At 42.0% G+C, this 19,151-nt stretch overlaps 1 protein-coding gene across 7 annotated transcripts in view; it reads left to right on the top strand.

The window, feature by feature from the left end:
- The first annotated feature begins 6,470 nt into the window (after positions 1-6,470).
- The window catches only part of HERC3 (HECT and RLD domain containing E3 ubiquitin protein ligase 3), a 115,711-nt gene continuing 103,030 nt past the window's right edge, over positions 6,471-19,151 (top strand). For 6 of the 7 annotated variants that reach the window (XM_049885738.1, XM_049885736.1, XM_049885740.1 and 3 more), the window contains exons 1-2: positions 6,471-6,561; positions 9,127-9,195. The gene's annotated coding sequence lies outside the window, so the exon portion shown is untranslated. The remainder of the gene's footprint in view (positions 6,562-9,126; positions 9,196-19,151) is intronic. The other variant, XM_049885737.1, reaches the window with a different exon arrangement.

The following is a 19,151-nucleotide window of genomic DNA, read 5'->3' as shown; positions in this document are numbered from 1 at the left end:
TGCTGACCTTTTGGCTAGCAGCCATAGTTCTTCACCACTGCGCCACCAGGGCTCCACAAACAACACAGCAGAATTAAAATGAATCTTGAAATGAATTTACTTCTCAAAACACATCCAATGAGGTTCTGTATAGGTGAGCCATACATTTTGCTCTAGGCTTTCAAGAGTCAATGGAAGAGAGACAGAATCAGGTATGTTATCCCCTGTATGTCTAAAATTAGAATAATCTGTTGGTCAGCAACTTTACAAGTAAATATAATGGCAGATATCATTGGGCTTTTACCTACATGCAGCCTGAAAACAAAATTCTGAAGGTCAATAGAAAGTTAAATATCCATTTATCAGTCTCTTTTATATTCAGGGCGATCATAAGGATGGAAACACAGACAATATTATTTTTTTACTGATTTATTTTAAATAAATTATATTATGTTATAAATATTGAACCCCATTGATTACTACTTCTTCTGGGGTATGCTAAAGGTGTAGGTTTATTTAGTAAAAATCAGAGGGAAAAATCAACTGAGAAAACACATTACAGATATTTTGCTGGGACTGAGGAAGATGTGCTAATGCAATGCACCATGCTCATTGCAACATGAACTATGCATTACTACAAGGGGTAATACACTGAACACATCACATAATGTCACTGTACACATCATGTCTTGCAATGTAGTAACAATAATCCATTTATTATGTGTATTTGCCTGTGTTCCCACACTTTATGTCCCACCTGTAAAGCTGTCTAACGTTATTTTCATGCCCTTTTGAAATTTCACAGGCTCAGTTTAACTTTTCTAAGATACAATAAAATTCTTTAAATTCCATTTGAGCCAGATTTAATAAAACTTCTAAGAAAGGTTTTTGTTTTTTTTTTCAGTTTTGTATCCTGATTTGACACAAGTAAACTTTCAAATAATACGCTTCTTTGCTTCTAGAAAAGGAACACGACTACCTAATTTTTGGCAGCTAAAATATGTACATACTATGTAGCGACAATGACAAATGTGATCTTTGCTGCATCCCCCTACGTACTTATTTTGTCAATCCAGTCACAGTGATAGGTTGGATGTCATTTCCAAGGGTACAGTTTTTGAGACCTTTTGAAAAGAGAAAGCTTCCACTTCCTAAAGGCTTTATTAAGTCCTGGTTGCACAATGCATAAGCATTCACCGGCTCGCAGTTTGAATCCACTTAGCGGCTCCGCAGGAAAAAGACCTGGCAATCTGCTTTCATAAAGATTATAGCCAAGAAAAGACCTGGTGATCTGCCAAGAAACCCTATGGAGCAGTTCTACTCTGTCAATGGGGTCGTTATGTGTCAAAATCGTCTGGATGGCACCTAACAACAACGACAATGGCTTTATTGCCTGAAATCTTCAGAGATAAGCCAATGCTCAAAGCTTTCTTAGAAAATGGTCAACCATCCAGTCCTGCTAATATTAATAAGTTTTAACTTATATACCGATGAGTTTCTTATATTTAAGTTTCTGTGCTTCATCCAAATAGCTTGATAAGAAAAAAGTACACAAACTTAAACTACAAATAGTTACATGAAAAACAAAGAAATAATCGTAATGGCTGTAAGCTCTCTCTAGTCAGGAGTGAGGCTTCTTGTCTAGCAATACTCACTATAGAAGTCATTCAATAAATACTTGTTTAATGATTATATGATTGATGGCAACATTGATATCGTGATTTATCATGATATCTTTCTTCCAAATTATTTTTCATGTTAAATAAATGAATGCTGTGTGTTACAGGACAGTTGTCAATAAGTTTAGATAATATAGCCTGGATATATACAGGCCTCTTGGATAGACTGTATTCAACAACCAAAAACAATGAAAAAATGTGGCAAATGTTTTGTAAGCAATTTTTCCCTTGATTATCGGCTAGATAGGAAAAATGAGTAATTTTGGGGGGGTCAGAGGGCATGAACTCAAGAAACACATGGGTCATTCTTCAGCTATACAGGGTGCACATACTTTACCTGCCAAATAATCAGTTAGTGCTTTTTCCTCCTAGAGGTGAAGAAACTTATTCTTCAAAAGTATACCCGTGAGACAGGATAGCACGGCTAGCTTGTTTTTCCCCCCAGGTTTGATCTGAGATATCAGAAGTGTATCTGTCTCTTTCTAAGCTTACCAAGTGTATGTTTTGTCTGCAAAGCAAGTAAGTTAAACACAGAGAAGAAAGAAAACCAATCACCATTAAACAGTATTTCTACTCAGTTGGAATTTTTTTCCAATTCAAAATAGGCGTCTGCATTTTAAGACGTGAGGGCGAAGGGTAGAGCAAGTCAGTACATGTTCAGGTGGAAGTGGAGCAGCCCAAGGAGTCAACCTTTTGTCACTGGGGATTCCTTATCTCTGAGGTGATGGGGATGGAGCCTGTGATTCCTTCTATCCGTCAAAGGTTATGGTTATTATTGTCAGTTGCCATGAATGGGCTCTGACTCATGGTGAGCTCATGACATGCTGCCCAGATTTCCAGGATCAGTTGCAGATCAGATAGTGTTTTGTCAGTGGTGTCACTATGGGGGTGCGGGTGGTTTGGACCACACTGCGTGACATCGTTCGAGGAGGTGACACCAAAATTACTGTCTATAGAATTTCTGTACCGCGTTTCAGCAGAGATTTATTATTTCTTATAAAAATATTCCTGTAGTTATAACAAAAAATTTTTTTCATAAGCCCAGCTTACATATATCAATATACTTACAAGGCTAAAACTCTACACTGATATACTTTTTGAACCTTCAAATGCACTCCGGTCAGAGCTGTCATTATTACCCAATTACAATGATCCTTCAAATCACGTGGTTTCATCTGCACGAGCTACAAGCACGCTGTTGTGTTCACTGCTGCTGTTTTTTTGTAGTTGCTGATTTTGGCAAATTATCTGGTGTTTTAGCTACAATATTGTGGTAATTAGCATGGGGGGATGACACCACGAGTTACCTTACTGGGTGACACCAACCTTAGTGACGCCACTGTGTTTTGTTATGATCCATAGGATTTTCACTGGCTGATTTTTGCAAGTAGATTGCTAGGATTTTCTTCTTACTGTATCTGAGTCTGGAAGGTCACTGAAGCTATCCAGCATCATAGCAACAAGAAAGTCACTACTGTATGAGAAACTGACAGATTGTAGTTGTTCCTGAGGTACACTGGCCAGGAATTGGATCTAGGTTTTTTTTTTTTCTCCTGCATGGGAAGCATGAATACTACCACTGAATCACCGATGACTTATATAGGTTATGGTTAGAATTTATTAAACTTTTTATTTTTAACACAAATGTTTTTCTTTCGTAAAATGTATCTTGGTTAGCAATTACAATGATTATTTTGTTACTGCTTGCCTCCTTCACTAGACCGTAAACTTCATGGCAGCAGGAACTGTACTGTTTTCCTCATCAGTGTATCTCCAGGGTCTGGCATTATAGCAGATGCTCAATATACATTTGACAGAGAACATATGGGAAGTCTGAAAGAAATGGAAGGAATCCAGGGCTATAGAAATGGGAAGAAAAAGTAAACCATAGCCTCTTCAAACCACTTTAAAGATCTGCTATTATGACTATTGTTGGTGATGGGGCCACTTAAAACCATTTTGGTAAATAGAGCAGGAGCTGCTTGCCAAGGAAATTCCCATCTTACATTGGTTCAATTAAGAAAATTAAAATGAAGTATTGTGGGTATCCTCATTGCTATTCTACGTAAGAGTAAATTCCCAGGGTTCTGGTTGTTTATTTCGTAAGAAAGCTTATAGTATCTGTGGTGCAGTGAATTACTTAGTATGGCCCTTGTAGGCATAGCTTTGAACCCCCACCAAATGACTGGGTGAGAACTATGCAAATGAGATACTTGTCACCCACCAAGGGGATTGGATAGCTTGTTAACAATGTAAATAAGGCACATGGTACCCTTGTGGGGTGGGAGCATGCAAATAAGGGGTATGGAACCCTAACAACGAGATTGGTCAATTTTTCCATCCTGCTAGGCTTAAAGGGAGACATGCAAAGAGGAGTTGCAACACGGAAGACAGAGAGAGGTAGCAGAGGCAGCAGAACCAGGACAGAGAAGGAGAGCTGTAAAACTGGAGACTGCGAGAAACAGCAGCAGAGAAACGGTGGCAAGAGAACCAGGAGACCATCAGGAGACTGGCAGGAGATGGCTTGGTGGGCTACCTGGACCACAGAGAAAGCTGAGTGTCTTTGGGCAGGAGCCTTGCTGGCGGAGTAGGGTGCCTCAGGCACTTGGTGGAGCTAAGTTTGCTGACCCACAGAGCATGAGCTAAGTGCCCTGGAGCCTAGGCTTACTGATGGAGTGGGGTGCCTCTGGGTACTTATTGGCAGAGCTAAAAGAGCTTTGTAACATTTGCCCAAGCAGGGCAGAGGCCTGGCTAAGAGGCCAAGGGCCAGGGAGAGGCCTGTCTTCAGGCACGGTTGAGAAGAGGCTGCACTGATCGAAGGACTGTATCCTGAGCGTTCCTGAACCTGAATTGTAACCTGTTAACTTCCCTAATAAAACCCATAACTGTAAGTGTGATCTGTGAGTTCTGTGTGGCCACTACAACAAATTATCGAACCCAGCAGATAAGCAGAGAGTGCAGTGGGAGAGGCAGTTGGTGTCAGAATTGGTCAAATGGATGAAGGATGGAGGCATGTCTGTTCTCTGCCTCATAGGAATCCACTCTGGGCTGATGCTGATGGTGACTCTCTCTCCCCCCTCGTGATGTTAGAGGAGGTTACAGGCCCCACTGTGCCATTTTTACAGTATCTTAGTTTGTAATTTAGATACACTCCTGCCCCACCCTCCAGGCTTGAGTCTTTGATAACCAACCCTTTCTTCAAGACAAAATTTCATACTAAAAACTTGAGCCGAGCACTGATCGATTATAGACCCCTTATTTGACACAAAAAAATAAAAATCACACTTTCTCCTTCTTAAGTACCCCAACCCCCGCCCCCCCCCCCCTTCTGCCATGACTCCTCTTTGGCCATCCTTTCAGCTCATTTTGGTGATACCATCTCTCCCTAAATTAGGATTATGTCTTTTCAATAGCTTGAATTTTTGGGAAACTGACACATATCAGGAGCATAAGTAAATTCTGTTCATTTTGTCCTCAGTGTTTCTAAAAGGTGTCCTGTGTGATTCAAATTTCAAAGGTTTATATTATTTTTTTAGATTACCTCAGCTCTCTGATAACTCACCTTATGCTTTCTTATCTTCCTTGCCTCAGGAACATTTGTCAAACTGCCTATTTCACTGCAGGTTCATGTGCTAGCCAACACTGCCTCATCTCCAGTACAGGCCACTTCACAAAACTTTTTTTTTTTTTTTCTGCTAGGTCAGTCTGTCTGTTAGCTTTTCAGAGCAGGTGATTGCCAACCTGAGGTGATTTGAAAGTCCTTGGGAAGAATCCTAGTCTCAAAGGACCTTCCCAGTTCAGATGCCAGAAATTCTGATTATAGAAATTCTTCCACAAGAAGAGTCATACCTTTGGGTTAAAGTGCTTTCCCAGAGTTCTACATTTCAGACATAAGTTAAAGGGGGCAGACGCACGAAGTCATCTTTATGCAAATGTTTTCTTCAGAAGATTATCTGTGGATCAGGTAAGGGCCAGGGGATGTCTGAAAGCACTTGTGACCTTGAGGAGGAAGCTCTGAGATTCAGGGCCAGGGTAAGTGGGGGACGACAAACTTCTTTATCCATTACTGGGTTTTAGACCCCAGATTATCTTTCGGATCATAAAATTTAAGATCTCGTGCTCACTGACTCTTATTTTCGTGCTCCCCCAGCCACCACCCTCCAGTCTCCCCCGAGCCCTCTTTTCCTCTGCAGCACGGCTCTCCGACTTCCAACTCTCCAGAAGGGCCCTGACAGCGCAGCTGATGCACCGAACCTCCTCCTTCTCGCCGCCTCTCCCACCAGCATTTCGGCTCCGCGCTTCCCACAGTCCTCCCGCAGGCAAATAATACAGACCGCTCCTCCACTGTGAAATAAAACGCTCACAACCTACCCTCAATTGTCACCCTCTAGCATTCCGCCTCTGCCCAAGGCTTTTGGTCACCTCTGTATAAATAAGAACAGGCGCCAAGAACCTGAAAAATCAACCGCTGATCAGTCCCACTTGCTTCCCCGCCAGTGAAAAGCATTCTTATTCCGGCGCGGACGCTCTGCGTCCTGCTGTCCAATCTCGGCTGACACACGCCCAAGCCGCTGTCCCCTCGCCGGGCCCGCAGGTCCTGTCACCTCGCACCGCCCCCGCCTCCCTCCCGGGCCTGGGCCTCTCCCCGCCCCTCTCCCGCGGACCCCATCGCCCCGCCCCCGGTCCCCTTCGCTGCCGTCGCCATTGGTGCTGGCCAGCGCCAGGGGGCCCCCCATTGGCCAGTTGGGAAGTCACTCACCTCGCGCATTCCACCGCCCTCAGGCTTGCGGGGAAACTTCCTTATTATTGTGACGCCGAAAGCAGAGAAACCCCGAGCCGGGCCCGGAGGGGCTGTCACAGACGGAATCCCGAGCGGCGGTTCTGCAGAGCAGCGGCGGCCAAGGTGCGTGGGGCGGGGGCCGGGGTTCCAAGGAGGAGGGGACTGCAGAGCTGCGGCCGCGCGGTCGCCGCGTCCCGCTGGGCATGGCTGTCAGCGCGGGGCTCCCGGAGGGGCTGCGGCGGCTCCGGCAGCTCGTGCGGCGGCGGCGGCTGCAGGGCGCTTTTTGCGACGACTTGGGGCAGGTCCCATGGGTGGTGAGGCAGGCGCGCGGGGCGGCCGGGGTGCGGTGCCTATTGAGCCTGCAGCTTCTGCAGCGCGCGGGGTGCGGGCGACGGGGCTGCGCGGGGACTCGGGTCTTGCGTCCGCCTCCCTGGAGTTCCCCGGGGCTAGCCCAATTTCCAAAAAGAGCCCCCGCGCCGGGACAGGCCGGAAGCAGCCTTAACAATCTGAGCGCCCCAGCTCCCCGCCCTGACTCTCCTGCCTGCAGACGGTGAGGAATTGCGACGCAGAAAGTCAAAAAGAGGACCCTCCCCTTCCTCCTCGCCAGCCCCTATTTAAATTCCGGGGAGTCGGGAGGTGACACCTCGTGGTGCGGTGAGCGAACGCTTCCGCTCGAAATGGGAGCCGGCAAGGCCACGCGCATTGCCGGTGCTCCAGCCAGGGTCTCTGTGTTTGGGGGTGGCTCGGCGGCGACCGCCGGGAGTTTGCGCTAAGGACCTGGGTCTGGTGCCGGCGATGACAGCTCGGGTAGGGCTGCGGCGCGGGGCACCACCCACCTCGCGGAGGCCGTGGCCGGCTGGCTACCTCCGAGTCCACCTCCTGGGCGGGGTCGGGGCGGGGGAGAGAATGTGTGTGTGTGTGTGTGTGTGTGCACGCACGCAAGTGTGCAGACTGGAGAGGGGTGTCCGGAGCTTGGACGTTTGGGGGCAGATGGGACTTTGAGTCATTGTAAAAGTGTGGAGTGGGCAAACCAGGACAACCAGACAGGAGAGCATGTGTAAGCGGAAAAGAACGAGCCAGGGAGTGCTATAGAGACAGTACAACTGTGCGTTGCTGCAGTGTGTGCAGCGTGGGCTCTAGGGAACATGTATTTGTACTTTGTTTTTGGTATATTACCGTTTTTATTTTCTTATTATATTTTACTCTAACTTTTAAAGCAGTCCCATTAGGAAGTACCTTAAATTCATAGCTAAGCCGTCCATGATTCTGCTTGCATTCGTTACGCACGGAATGCTTTGAGAAAAATGATTTGAGAGTTCGCTTCCATTTTTGTGTATCTGGTCTGGCCCATTCCACAAATAGGAAGATATTTCTGTAACCTTCCATTTGATGATTTGAGGACGTTGAGTGGATCGATTTTTAACTCTAGATTAGGGAGGAAAAAAATAAAATGAGGATTAACAACAGCCTTTTAAAAAACAGTGACCCCGTAGAGACAGATGTCATGTTTTAGTAGGCAGATTACTGTGAAGCTTTCTCCTTTTGTACTTTACTTTAAAAAAAAAAAAAAAATTTTTTTTTTTTTTTACTATGAGGGCGGGGGTAGTGGTGGTATTATAAATCGAGAAGGGGGAGTAGTACATTTAACTCCCCTTTAAAAAAAGCAAGATAGATGAATTACATATTCCACATCATTGTCTGACCCTAGTGGTCTGTAGAGGCTGGGAAACTTCTAGAGATAGTATAATGCAGGAATCAAGGAGACAGAGAGAAACCTCTTTGGCAAAACAACTCCTTTGGCTGGGAAAAAAGAAAAGAGAAACATGCTGTATCAGTGTCCAGCTCTACTTTTTCAGTAAGTAGTTGGATTTTGTTTTTGTTTTAAAAGAAACAGAGATTCCAAAATGCTCCAAATGGTGTGGTTGAAGCCATTGGTTATAGCATTTCATTCTGAGGAACAATTTCAAATTTCTTAAGATTTGCATAACCAATTAAAAAAAATTTTGGTACATAATGAGAGTAGTCCCTTACTGGAGACACAGGCAGTTTTGTTTTAGTTTCAGAAATAAAAGCAATATTCTCCGTATTGAAAGGGATTTTCTACGTAAGGAGGTAGGAATGAAGTTGTGATAATAATCTCTTAAAAATATTCAGGACTTTTTTCTTTTGAGAGGCTATAGGGTGGCTACAGATTAGAATCTACTCTAAGGGGCTTAACAACAAAGGTACCTCTCAGTCTCGTTCTGCATGGAAGAGGCTGTGGTGATGAGGAAGGACAGATAGGAGGAAATCGTCGTAACAATTGTGGCAAAATCAGCTATAATGTGTGTGATACATGGAAATATCAAGGAAAATAACCCAAATCGGATTATTTTTCAAAACTTTGTAAACTAAATGAGAGATTTAAAAATAATTTCGTTCTTATTCCTTCCTACCAAATGTCAGGCATTTTATAAGGTGATATCCATGCCTGCAGTTCAGTTTTAGAGGTGACATCTGCAGAGTTGTCTTGAGATTATTTTGTTTATATTTTGGTCAAACTCCGGTCTTCAGATATAATGTTTGGGAGAATATTCAAACTTGAATAATTTCAAGAAAATTTCAGAAATTTGCTTCTGTCTTTTGGTTTTCAATAACATGAAAGCACTTTGCAGAATTCCATACTAATGGGAATTATTATTTCTTTAGCTTTCAGATCTGTAAGGTGAGGTGGAACAGTTCTGGCTTCTAGTCCCTATGCCAGTTGCGTGACCTGTGGTGAGTTACTTAATTTCTTTGAACCTGTTGACTCTTGTAAGTGGAGATAATAGCTAACTCACAGAATTGACAAGAGGATTAAATAAGATAATATATGCCAAGGACTCAGGGTAGTATCGGTTTCTAGAGAGAGACCTTAACAGCTTTTAATGCCTTCCTTCGGCTGTGATGTAGTGAAGAGAACAAGTTTACCCCAGGAGGTAGGAGACCTGATTTCCTTCCAGTCTCTGTTTCAACCACTTACTTCCCAGAGGACCTCTGAAGGTCTCAGCTGCCATTAAAATGAGGTTAGGAATGTATGCCTCTTGCCTAGAGGTGTTGGGGAAAAGTTGTAAAAAACAAAATCTACTCCCAACCTAGAAAACTTCTCTATAAATATAAAAGGGAAAGAAGAGTTTTATTATTGAATAAGCATTAAACCAGAATGCGACGCATCACAGGCAATCCACTAAAGAGGCTGCAAAGACAGAAATGAATCTGACCTTTTGTGTAGCTAAGGGGATACAGCCCATTTTATTCGTGTTTTCAAGATAAAATTGTTGTTGTTAGTTGTATTCAGGTTGAATCTGACTCATGAGAACCCCTTGTGTGCAGAGTAGAACTACTCCATAGGGTTTTCAAGGCTGTGACCTTTTGGAAGCAGATGGCCAGGCTTGTCTTCCAAAGCACCTCTAAGTGAGTCCAAATGACCAACCTTTGGAGTTGGGTGCTTAACTGTATATATACAACCCAGGGACTCCAAGAAAAAATACTAATATTCTAATAATCTTTGTGGCAGATGCTTGAAGTAATGCTAATCTTCTTCCAGGACACTGGAAGGTGGGAATGTGATCTTCCTTGGTGATTACATTTGAAAAGAGATGGTTCCGAGGTCCTTGAAGAAACAGCCTTGATTTACATACTTTTTGAAGTGACAGAGAAAGAATTTACAATTACAAGTTATCTAAAGTGAATTTTGGAAGAACAGAAGAGGAGGGGGCCATTTTCCTTGTTTCCAACAGGGAAAATTAAAACCTGTGTTCAGTTTGTATTTGTCCTTCAGAAGCCCAAACCAAACCAAACCCATTACCATTGCATGGATTCTGACTCATAGTGACCCTATGGGACAGAATAGAACTGCCTCATCAGGCTTCCAGGGAGTGGCTGGAGGATTCAAACTGCTGACCTTTTGGTTAGCAGCCGAGTGCTTAATCACTGGGCCACTAGAGCTCTGTCAGAAGTTAGAACAAATGGACTTTTAAGACCTCTTTAATAAGACTATCCCTTTAATGACATAACTTTGCTCCCTTGGGGCATTTACTACGTTTAGACATAGTATTTGCTGGTTGCAGGCGCGTGTGTCTCTGTGTAAGTGAATTGGTTTTATTATAAGTGGAAGTGAATGTGGAGGAAACATCTGGTTCACTCTATTTAGATTACTTTGCTCACCCCTCCATTCTCTAACATGAGTCCCAATTGCTTGTAATCGTGACCATGATTAATTTACCTGACATCACCTCGCCTATTGCGTGCAACATCTTCTGTAAACTTTTATTTTCAAAATTGGAGAAGAGGGTGGCTTTGTTTTATCATCCTCTTCTCTGTTTAGTTGTCCTAGTTTGTCCACGCCACCCATTTACAAATGACTCAAAGTTCCACCTGTCCCCAAGTGTCCATGCTCTTAAGTGTACACACACACACACACATCCACATACATCCACACACACATCAACTCTGGAGCCTAGTGGACTATATTTGAATCCTGCCTTTGAGGCTTACTAAGTAAGTTTCCATTTCAGCTACTTCCTTACATGTCCTTGGGCAAGTGACTTAACCTTGCCAAGCCTCAGGGTTATCATATAAAAAAAATAAGAATTTTTTTTATAATTCTTATTTATTTATTTATTTATATATGATAGGGTAGGTGAAATAATCTGTGTGAAATATGGACAAGAATGCTAATTTAGGCATTGTTTGAAATAGAAAAAAACAAAAATGACCCAAATGCCCATCAATAGGCAAATGAATAAATAAATTACAGTACATGCATAAAGTAGAACAGAATTTTCAACAGTGAAAAATCAATTAACTTCAACAAGAAAACAAAATTAAAAAAAAAATCAACTACAAGCATCAGGCTAGCTAAATCTCTAAAACATTCTTCTTGTACATAGTTCTTGGTGTGTATATTCATGAGTTTTTTTGCTGCACTATACAGTAAGATAGACGTTCCCATATGTGGCTACTTATATTAAAATTCAAAATAATTTAAAAATCCATAAAATATCAGTTTTTCATTTCAAGTGTTCATTATTCACCATGCAGGTAATGGCTTCCGAGCTCCTTTGAAAGAAAGCTTATCCCTGTTTTCAGTGAGATTAAAAGTCCTGCCTGAGTGTTATTTAGGTTTCAGTGACATTCACACAGAGGAATAAGATCGAGTGGTTAGACTGCTGTGTGTATGGCCTGATTATGAATATGAATTTCCAAGACAAAGTTTTGGAATTATAGCCTGTCTTTTAGCATTCATGGACTAGGACGACGGGTAAAAGAGATTTGTCTACCCCCTTGCCCTTCCCAGATTTTAAAAGAAAATACAGGCAGAAAACTTTTTCCTAGCAACCTCAAATTCCCTTCGTGAAAGTTGTGACAGCCGGCGGCAGTGCTGCCTTGCCGTGGTGCATATTTGGCACTGCTAATCACAGTGGGAAGAGAGGACTCACGTCCTGCCTGCTGAGGGCTCACACCAGAGCACTAGAAGGAGGCCTAACAGTGACTATAAATCGATAAAAACCAAACTCCCTGCTGTCAAGTCAGTAGCGACCGCATGTGTTACAGAGCAGAACTGTTCCATAGGGTTTTCTTGGCTGCAGTCTTTCCGGGAGCAGATTGCTAGGCTTTTCTTCTGAGGTGCTGCTGGGCGGGTTCAAACCACCAATGTTTAGGCTAGTAGTTGAGTGCAAACCTAACTCTGACTATAACCAAAAACCAAACCAAACCCAGTGCCGTCGAGTGGATTCCGACTCATAGCGACCCTATAGGACAGGGTAGAACTGCCCCATAGAGTTTCCAAGGAGCGCCTGGTGGATTCGAACTGCCGACCCTTTGGTTAGCAGCCATAGCATTTAACCACTACGCCACCAGGGTTTCCACCGTGACTATAGCAACTAACATTTACTGGAAACTTATTACGTTATGAGCTCAGCTGCTAACCACAAGGTCGGCAGTTTGAATCTACCGTCCATCCCTTGGAAACCCTATGGGGCAGTTCTGCTCTATCCTGTAGGGTTTCTATGAGTCAGAATGAACTTGAGGGTGTAGGGTTTGTTTTGGTTTTTTTATTGCTGTATGCCAGGCACTGTGCTGAGCACTTTCTATGTCCAACATACACTCCTTAATTCTCACAGCAATCTTATTATTCTCTCCATTTTAGAGACTGGACAACAGGTTTAGAGTGGCTAAACATCTTCCCCAAGGTTTTACAGCTAGTATATGATAAATTCAGGGCCCAAACCTATAGTTCTTCTGAGCCCTAAGATGATCCTGAATCTTATACCAAGAATAGGTGAGAATAAGGACTGGGGAAAGTGGCAGGCGTGACAAGGAGAAGAAGCTGTCCGTCCTTTTGTGGTGGGGCAGGAAATGGAGGGGCTGAAACTGAGGTGGTGTGGGGCAGCTAAGGTGGCTGGTATGGGTGCTGAGCCAGAGGGAGCTGCAGTGCAGTCCTGTGTTCTTCTGCAGTGTCTTTTCATAACTGTGCATTTTGAAGGGAAATAAAAGATTCTACTCTTGTAGGAGAAAGGGAAAGACAGTGAGAGGAAAAATGGGTGGGAGGGCCTAGGGGATCACAATGTGCAGTGATGCCAAACATTGCTGAAGCTAGATCTACCAGATTTGGGGGTCTGACCAAAGCGTACTTTCATTTTTTCCCTCCAGAGTGTATTTTTAAGTGAAAGCTGTATGAATGGTTGGCTTCTCTTTGATGCACTGAATTTCTCCTCTAACAGCTAGATGATTCTGTTGCCTCCTGCTGTAGTTTTGGCAGAGCATCATGGTGACTAGACAGGCTCTCAAATTTGGGTTGATAATCCATTCATCCACCACTCGTCATTTTGTCGTACTGTGGTGGCCTGTGTGTTGCTGTGATGCTGGAAATTATGCCACTGATATTTCAAATACCAGCAGAGTCACCCATGATAGACAGGTTTCAGCAGAGCTTCCAGACTAAGACAGACTAGGAAGAAGCACCTGGTGATCTTCTTCTAAAAAAATTGGTCAGTGACGACTTTATGAATAACAGGGAAACATTGTCTGATATAGTGCCAGAAGATGAGCCCCTTAGGTTGGTTGGAAGGCACTCAAAATACTACTGGGGAAGAGCTACTTCCTCAAAGTAGAGTTGACCTTAATGATGTGGATGGAGTAAGGCTTTCGGGACCTTAATTTACCGATGTGTCACGACTCAAAATGAGAAGAAATAGCTGCAAACACCATTAATAATTAGAACATGAATGTATGTAGTATGAATTTGGGAAAATTGGAAGTTGTCCAAAATGAAACGGAACACTTTCAGATAGATATCCTAGACATTAGTAAGGTGAAATGGACTGATATTGGCTATTTTGAATTAGACAGTCATATAGTCTACTATGCTGGGAATGAGAGATTGAAGAGGAACAGTGTTGCATTCATTGTAAAAAAAGAACATTTCAAGATCTGTCCTCAAGTACAACACTGTCAGTGATAGGACAATATTCATACACCTACAAGAAAGACCAGTTAATCTATTTTTCAAGTTTATACACCAATCACTAATGCCAAAGATGAAGAAATTGAAGATTTTTACCAAATTCTGCAGTCTGAAATTGATCAAACATGCAGTTAAGATGCATTGATAACTACTGGTAATTGGAATGTGAAAGTTGGAGAGAAAGAAGGATCAGTAGTCAGAAAATGTAGGCTTAGTGATAAAAATGACTTTGGAGATGGCATGATAGAATTTTGCAAAACCAATACCTATTCATTGAAAATACCTTTTTCGACAACATAAATAGGGACTACACACGTAGACCTGGTCAGATGGAATACACAGAAATCAAATTGATTACATCTGTGGGAACAAGGCCAGGTGCCAACTGCGGAACAGATCATCAATTGCTTATTTGCAAGTTCAAGTTGAAGCTGAAGAAAATCAGAATAAGTCCCAGAGAGCTGAAGTTTGACCTTGAGTATATCCTACCTGAATTTAAAGACTGTCTCAAGAATAGATTTGACACGTTGAACTCTAATGACTGAAGACCAGACACGTGGGGTTGCATCAAGGTCATTATACATTAAGAAAGCAAAAGGTCATTAAAACGACAAGAAAGAAAGAAAAGACCAAAATGGATGTCAGAAGAGACTCCGACACTTGCTTCTGAATGTAGAATAGCTAAAGTGAATGGAAAAATGATGAAGTAAAAGAGTTGAACAGAAGATTTCAAAGGGCAGCTTGAGAAGACAAAGTATTATAATGAAATGTGCAAGACCTGGAGTTAGAAAACCAAGAGAAGAACACACTTAGCATTTCTCAAGCTGAAAATACTGAAGAAAAATTCAAGCCTGTAGTTGCAGTATTGGATTCTATGGGCAAAATATTGAATGATGCAGGAAGCATTGAAAGAAGATGGAAAGAATACTCAGAGTCATCTGTACCAAAAAGAATTGGTCAAAGTTCAGCCATTTCAGGAGGTAGCATATGATCATGAATCGATGATGTTGAAGGAAGAAGTACAAACTGTATTGAAGGCATTGCTGAAAACAAGCCTCCAGGAATTGACAGAGTATCGATTGAGATGTTGAACAAACAGATGCGATGCTGGAAGCACTCACTCGTCTATGCCAAGAAATTTGGAAGACACCTACTTGGCCAACTGACTGTAAGAGATCCATATTTGTGCCCATTCCAAAGAAAGGTGATCCAACAGAATGAGGGAATTACTGAACAATATCATTAATGTGACACACAAGTAAGATTTTGCTGAAGATCACTCAAAAACGGTTGCACAGTACATCGACGGGGAACTGCCAGAAATTCAAGCCAGATTCAGAAGAGGACATGGGATTGAGATATCATTGCTGATGTCAGATGGATCTTGGCTGAATGCAGAGAATATCAGAAGGATATGTGTTTTATTGAGTGTGCAAAGGCATTCGACTGTGTGGATCATAACAAATTACGGATGACATTGCGAGGAATGAGAATTCTAGAACATTTAATTGTGCTCATGAGGAACCTGTACTTAAACCAAGAGGCAGTTTTTCTAACTGAACTAGGGGATACTGCATGGTTTAAAGCCAGGAAATGTGTGTGTCAGGATTGTATTGTTTCTCTGTACTTATTTGATCTATATGCTGAGCAAATAGTCCAAGAAGCTGGACTATATGAGGAAGAACATGACATTAGGATTGGAGGAAGACTCATTAACAACCTGCAATATGTAGATGACACAGCTTGCGTGCCGAAAGTGATGAAGACTTGAAGCACTTACTGATGAAGATCAAAGTCTACAGCCTTCAATATGGATTACAACTCAACATAAGGAAAACAGAAGTCCTCACAACTGGACCAATAAGCAGCATCATGTTAAAAGGAGAAAAGATGGAAGTTGTCAAGGATTTCATTTTACTTGGATCCACAAACAATACCCATGGAAGCAGCATCAAGAAATCAAACAACATATTGCATTAGGCGAATCTGCTGCAAAAGACCTCTTTAAAATGCTAATATAAGGCACTGATACCACTTTGAGGATTAAGGTGCACCTGACCCAAGCCATGGTATTTTCAGTCACCTCATATGCATGTGAAAGGTGGACAATGAATAAGGAAGACAAAAGAAGAATTGATGCATTTGAATTACGGTGTTGGATAAGAATACTTAATATACCATGGACTGCCAGAAGAACAACCAAACTTGTCTTTGAAGAAGTACAGCCAGAATGCTCCTTAACAACACGAATGGCCAGACTTCGTCTCCTGTACTTTGTGTATATTATCAGGAAGGACCAGTCCCTGGAGAAGGACATCATGCTTGGTAAAGCCAATGGTCAGCAAAAAAGAGGAAGACCCTCAATGAGATGGATTGACACAGTGGCTGCAGCAATGAGCTGAAACATAGTACAGATTGTGAGAATGGCGCAGGATTGGGCAGTGTTTTAGTTCTGTTGTACAGAGTTGGAACCAAGTCAACTGCACTAACAACAATAATTCATTCATAGGGACGAATCTTATCTGTGGTTGTTATTTAATAATTTCCCTTAATAAGTAGGTTTTAACTGATTTTTTTCAAGATACCATACTGTGACTTGGGTGGGAAAGGTTTGAATAGTCCTTTTCATTTTCTTTTTCATAAATGGTTTCTACTAGTTAATCAGAAATGAGGTCTTACCTCAGGCTGCTTACTTAGGATTGCCCAGTGGTATCATCTTTTTGGATTACATAAACTAAATTCGTGCAAAGCATTTAGAGTTCAGCTGACTCTCAGGTACTGACTCACACTATACAAATTTATAAGAAACTGATAGATCCAGGATGCCACATTAATAATGAGAAGTAGAAGTGCCAAGAACGCTTGGATGCTTTGGTCAGCTGATCAGCATGTTCTTTCCCTGTAGTAGGATTTACTTTGGAAACCAAGTTATTTAAGCTTGCCTGTTAAGTATGGTATCTGTGCAAGGCAAGTGACCGAATGAACTTAATGACTAGTGTTGTGGAGTCTGATCCACTCGTCTTCACTACTGGAAATAATTACTAAGTAGATCAAATATTCAGGTTGACTGATAAGGATACCCTTTCTCTCTGGACAGTGCTACAGGTGGATTGGGAACTTCTGACCCTTTCATCTGCAAATTAGAAATACTAATAGCAGTATTTACCTCATAGAAAATGGAATGAGTTAGTGTCTATGAAGCACATGGAAAAGTGCCAGACCTAGAGTAAGCTCAAGTTTAGTCTTACCTGCCATTATTAAAGGAGTTTTTTAGTGGTGCGGTGGTTAAATGTTTGGCTGCTAACCAAAAGGTTAGCAGTTTGAATCCACTAGCCACTCCTTGGGAATCCTATGGGACAGTTCTACTCTGTCCTATAGGGTTGCTATGTATGAATCAGAATTGACTCAAAGGCAACGGATTTGTTTTTTTTTTTTTTGGTGCTATTATTAATAATGTAACTATTAATATTATCGGTCAATTTTTGATAAGTGACAGAAACTCAACTGAAACAAGCAAACAAATAAATGAAGAAGGGACTTATCAGACAACTAGTTAGAACAAGTGAAGATGGTGGTGCTGGCACCAGGTAAGAGAGGGTGCAAGGCTCAGTCAATGTCACTGGGACTCATTCTGTCTCTTGCCTGTGATTCTCTATGGATGGTGGCTTCATAATCTTTTATAGGTGTCCTCCATGTGTCAAAATAAGTAATTTCCCACAGCCTCAGTTATCCTTCAGAGACAAAGACAATTTTCCCTCACAGCTCCATGGAATATCCTGTGGGAGGACTCTGACCCAGTTGGGAGTATGAACCTATCCCTGTACCAGTCACTGTGCCTGACATTCTCTGATTGACTTGGCCTGAATCATGTTTTATGGCTTAGGGGTGGTGGTCTCTGGCTTGGCAGGGGTCATGTGCTCACCGCCGTGGACTTTGCCTCCAGATAAAGGGGAGCCTAGAGAAGTATTAGGCAGACAAAAGCAGTGGATAACACACATGAATTTTTTTTAAAGTTAATCTTCATTCTTCAGAAAAGTTGCACTAGGGTGCAGCTTTCTTATATATTAAGTTCATCCCAGTCGTGGCCCCCCCTCCTCATCTCTCCCCCCTGCCCTTTTAATTGATGAGTAGTGTTTTATTGTATGAATATAGCACAATCTGTTTATCCATTCTTCTACTGATGGGCATTTGAGTTGTTGCCATTTTTGGTTAGCATGAATAAGGCCACTGTGATACTCATTTACGGATCTTTGCCTGGACATCCAGCTATGTCTTCTTGATACCATATTTTTAGACACATTTGAATGTACTCGGCTGCTTAAGTGGGTGGCTTAACTCTATAGCTGCCTAATCTCATCTGCTTTCTTTTAATTCTGACTAATTTCAATCCCAGAAGGCAACTTTATTTTAAAGTTTTCAGGACACTGTATATACTGACTACATTCAGCAAAGATTTTTGTGTGTTCCTGGTCTTGTGAGTGTCATGTAAATCTACTTGGGTGGCAGTGTATTCCAGTGGATAAGAGTGTGGACTTTGACATCAGGCCTAGATTCATAGTTTGGCTCTGCCTCTTCAGCTGTGTGACCACGGGCATGCTTCTTAACCTCTCTGAGACTAGCTTCTTTATCTGAAAATGAGGCTAAAAATAATACTTATGCCACAGGGTTGTGTGTTAACATGAAATGAAATGATGATATAAAATGCTTAACACAGTGGCTGATGTGAGCCCTGTGATGTTACTTATATAATTATTGGTCAAGGAGATAAGCCAAACTCATGCAACATTAAAAATGAAGAAAGAAACTAGGATTTGAAGAGTTCAAAGAGTAAGTCAGATAGGACTACTGTAAGGGTGTTGTAAAATTAAGTTGTATGTACTATTTAATGTCATTGAGTTAGAGGCAAAATACTATAATTGTTGTTAAGAGTGGATGAAAGAATTTACTTCATCTGTGTTGGAATCTTTACTTTTTAACTCTTCAGCATGGTTTCACTTTGAGAGAAAGGAGTTTGTCATTTTAAAAGCTGAGTTTGCATAGAGTAGCCTGTTAGCTCTCTCCTTTGTACCTTTAGGTTCATAGACATTAATGAAAATTCTCTCCTATAGATTGGTTAGTAAGTTCAGCTATTAAGTGTTCTGCCCAGTGCCGTAATTCAAAGCAAGACTTTGCCATTTCATTAGAATCCTCTGTCTTTTTCATTTGCACATAAATGCTACAACGGATT

This window comes from Elephas maximus, chromosome 5 (assembly GCF_024166365.1).
Source record: "Elephas maximus indicus isolate mEleMax1 chromosome 5, mEleMax1 primary haplotype, whole genome shotgun sequence".
Classification (NCBI taxonomy): domain Eukaryota; kingdom Metazoa; phylum Chordata; class Mammalia; order Proboscidea; family Elephantidae; genus Elephas; species Elephas maximus.
This window is presented reverse-complemented; position numbering and strand designations above follow the sequence as displayed.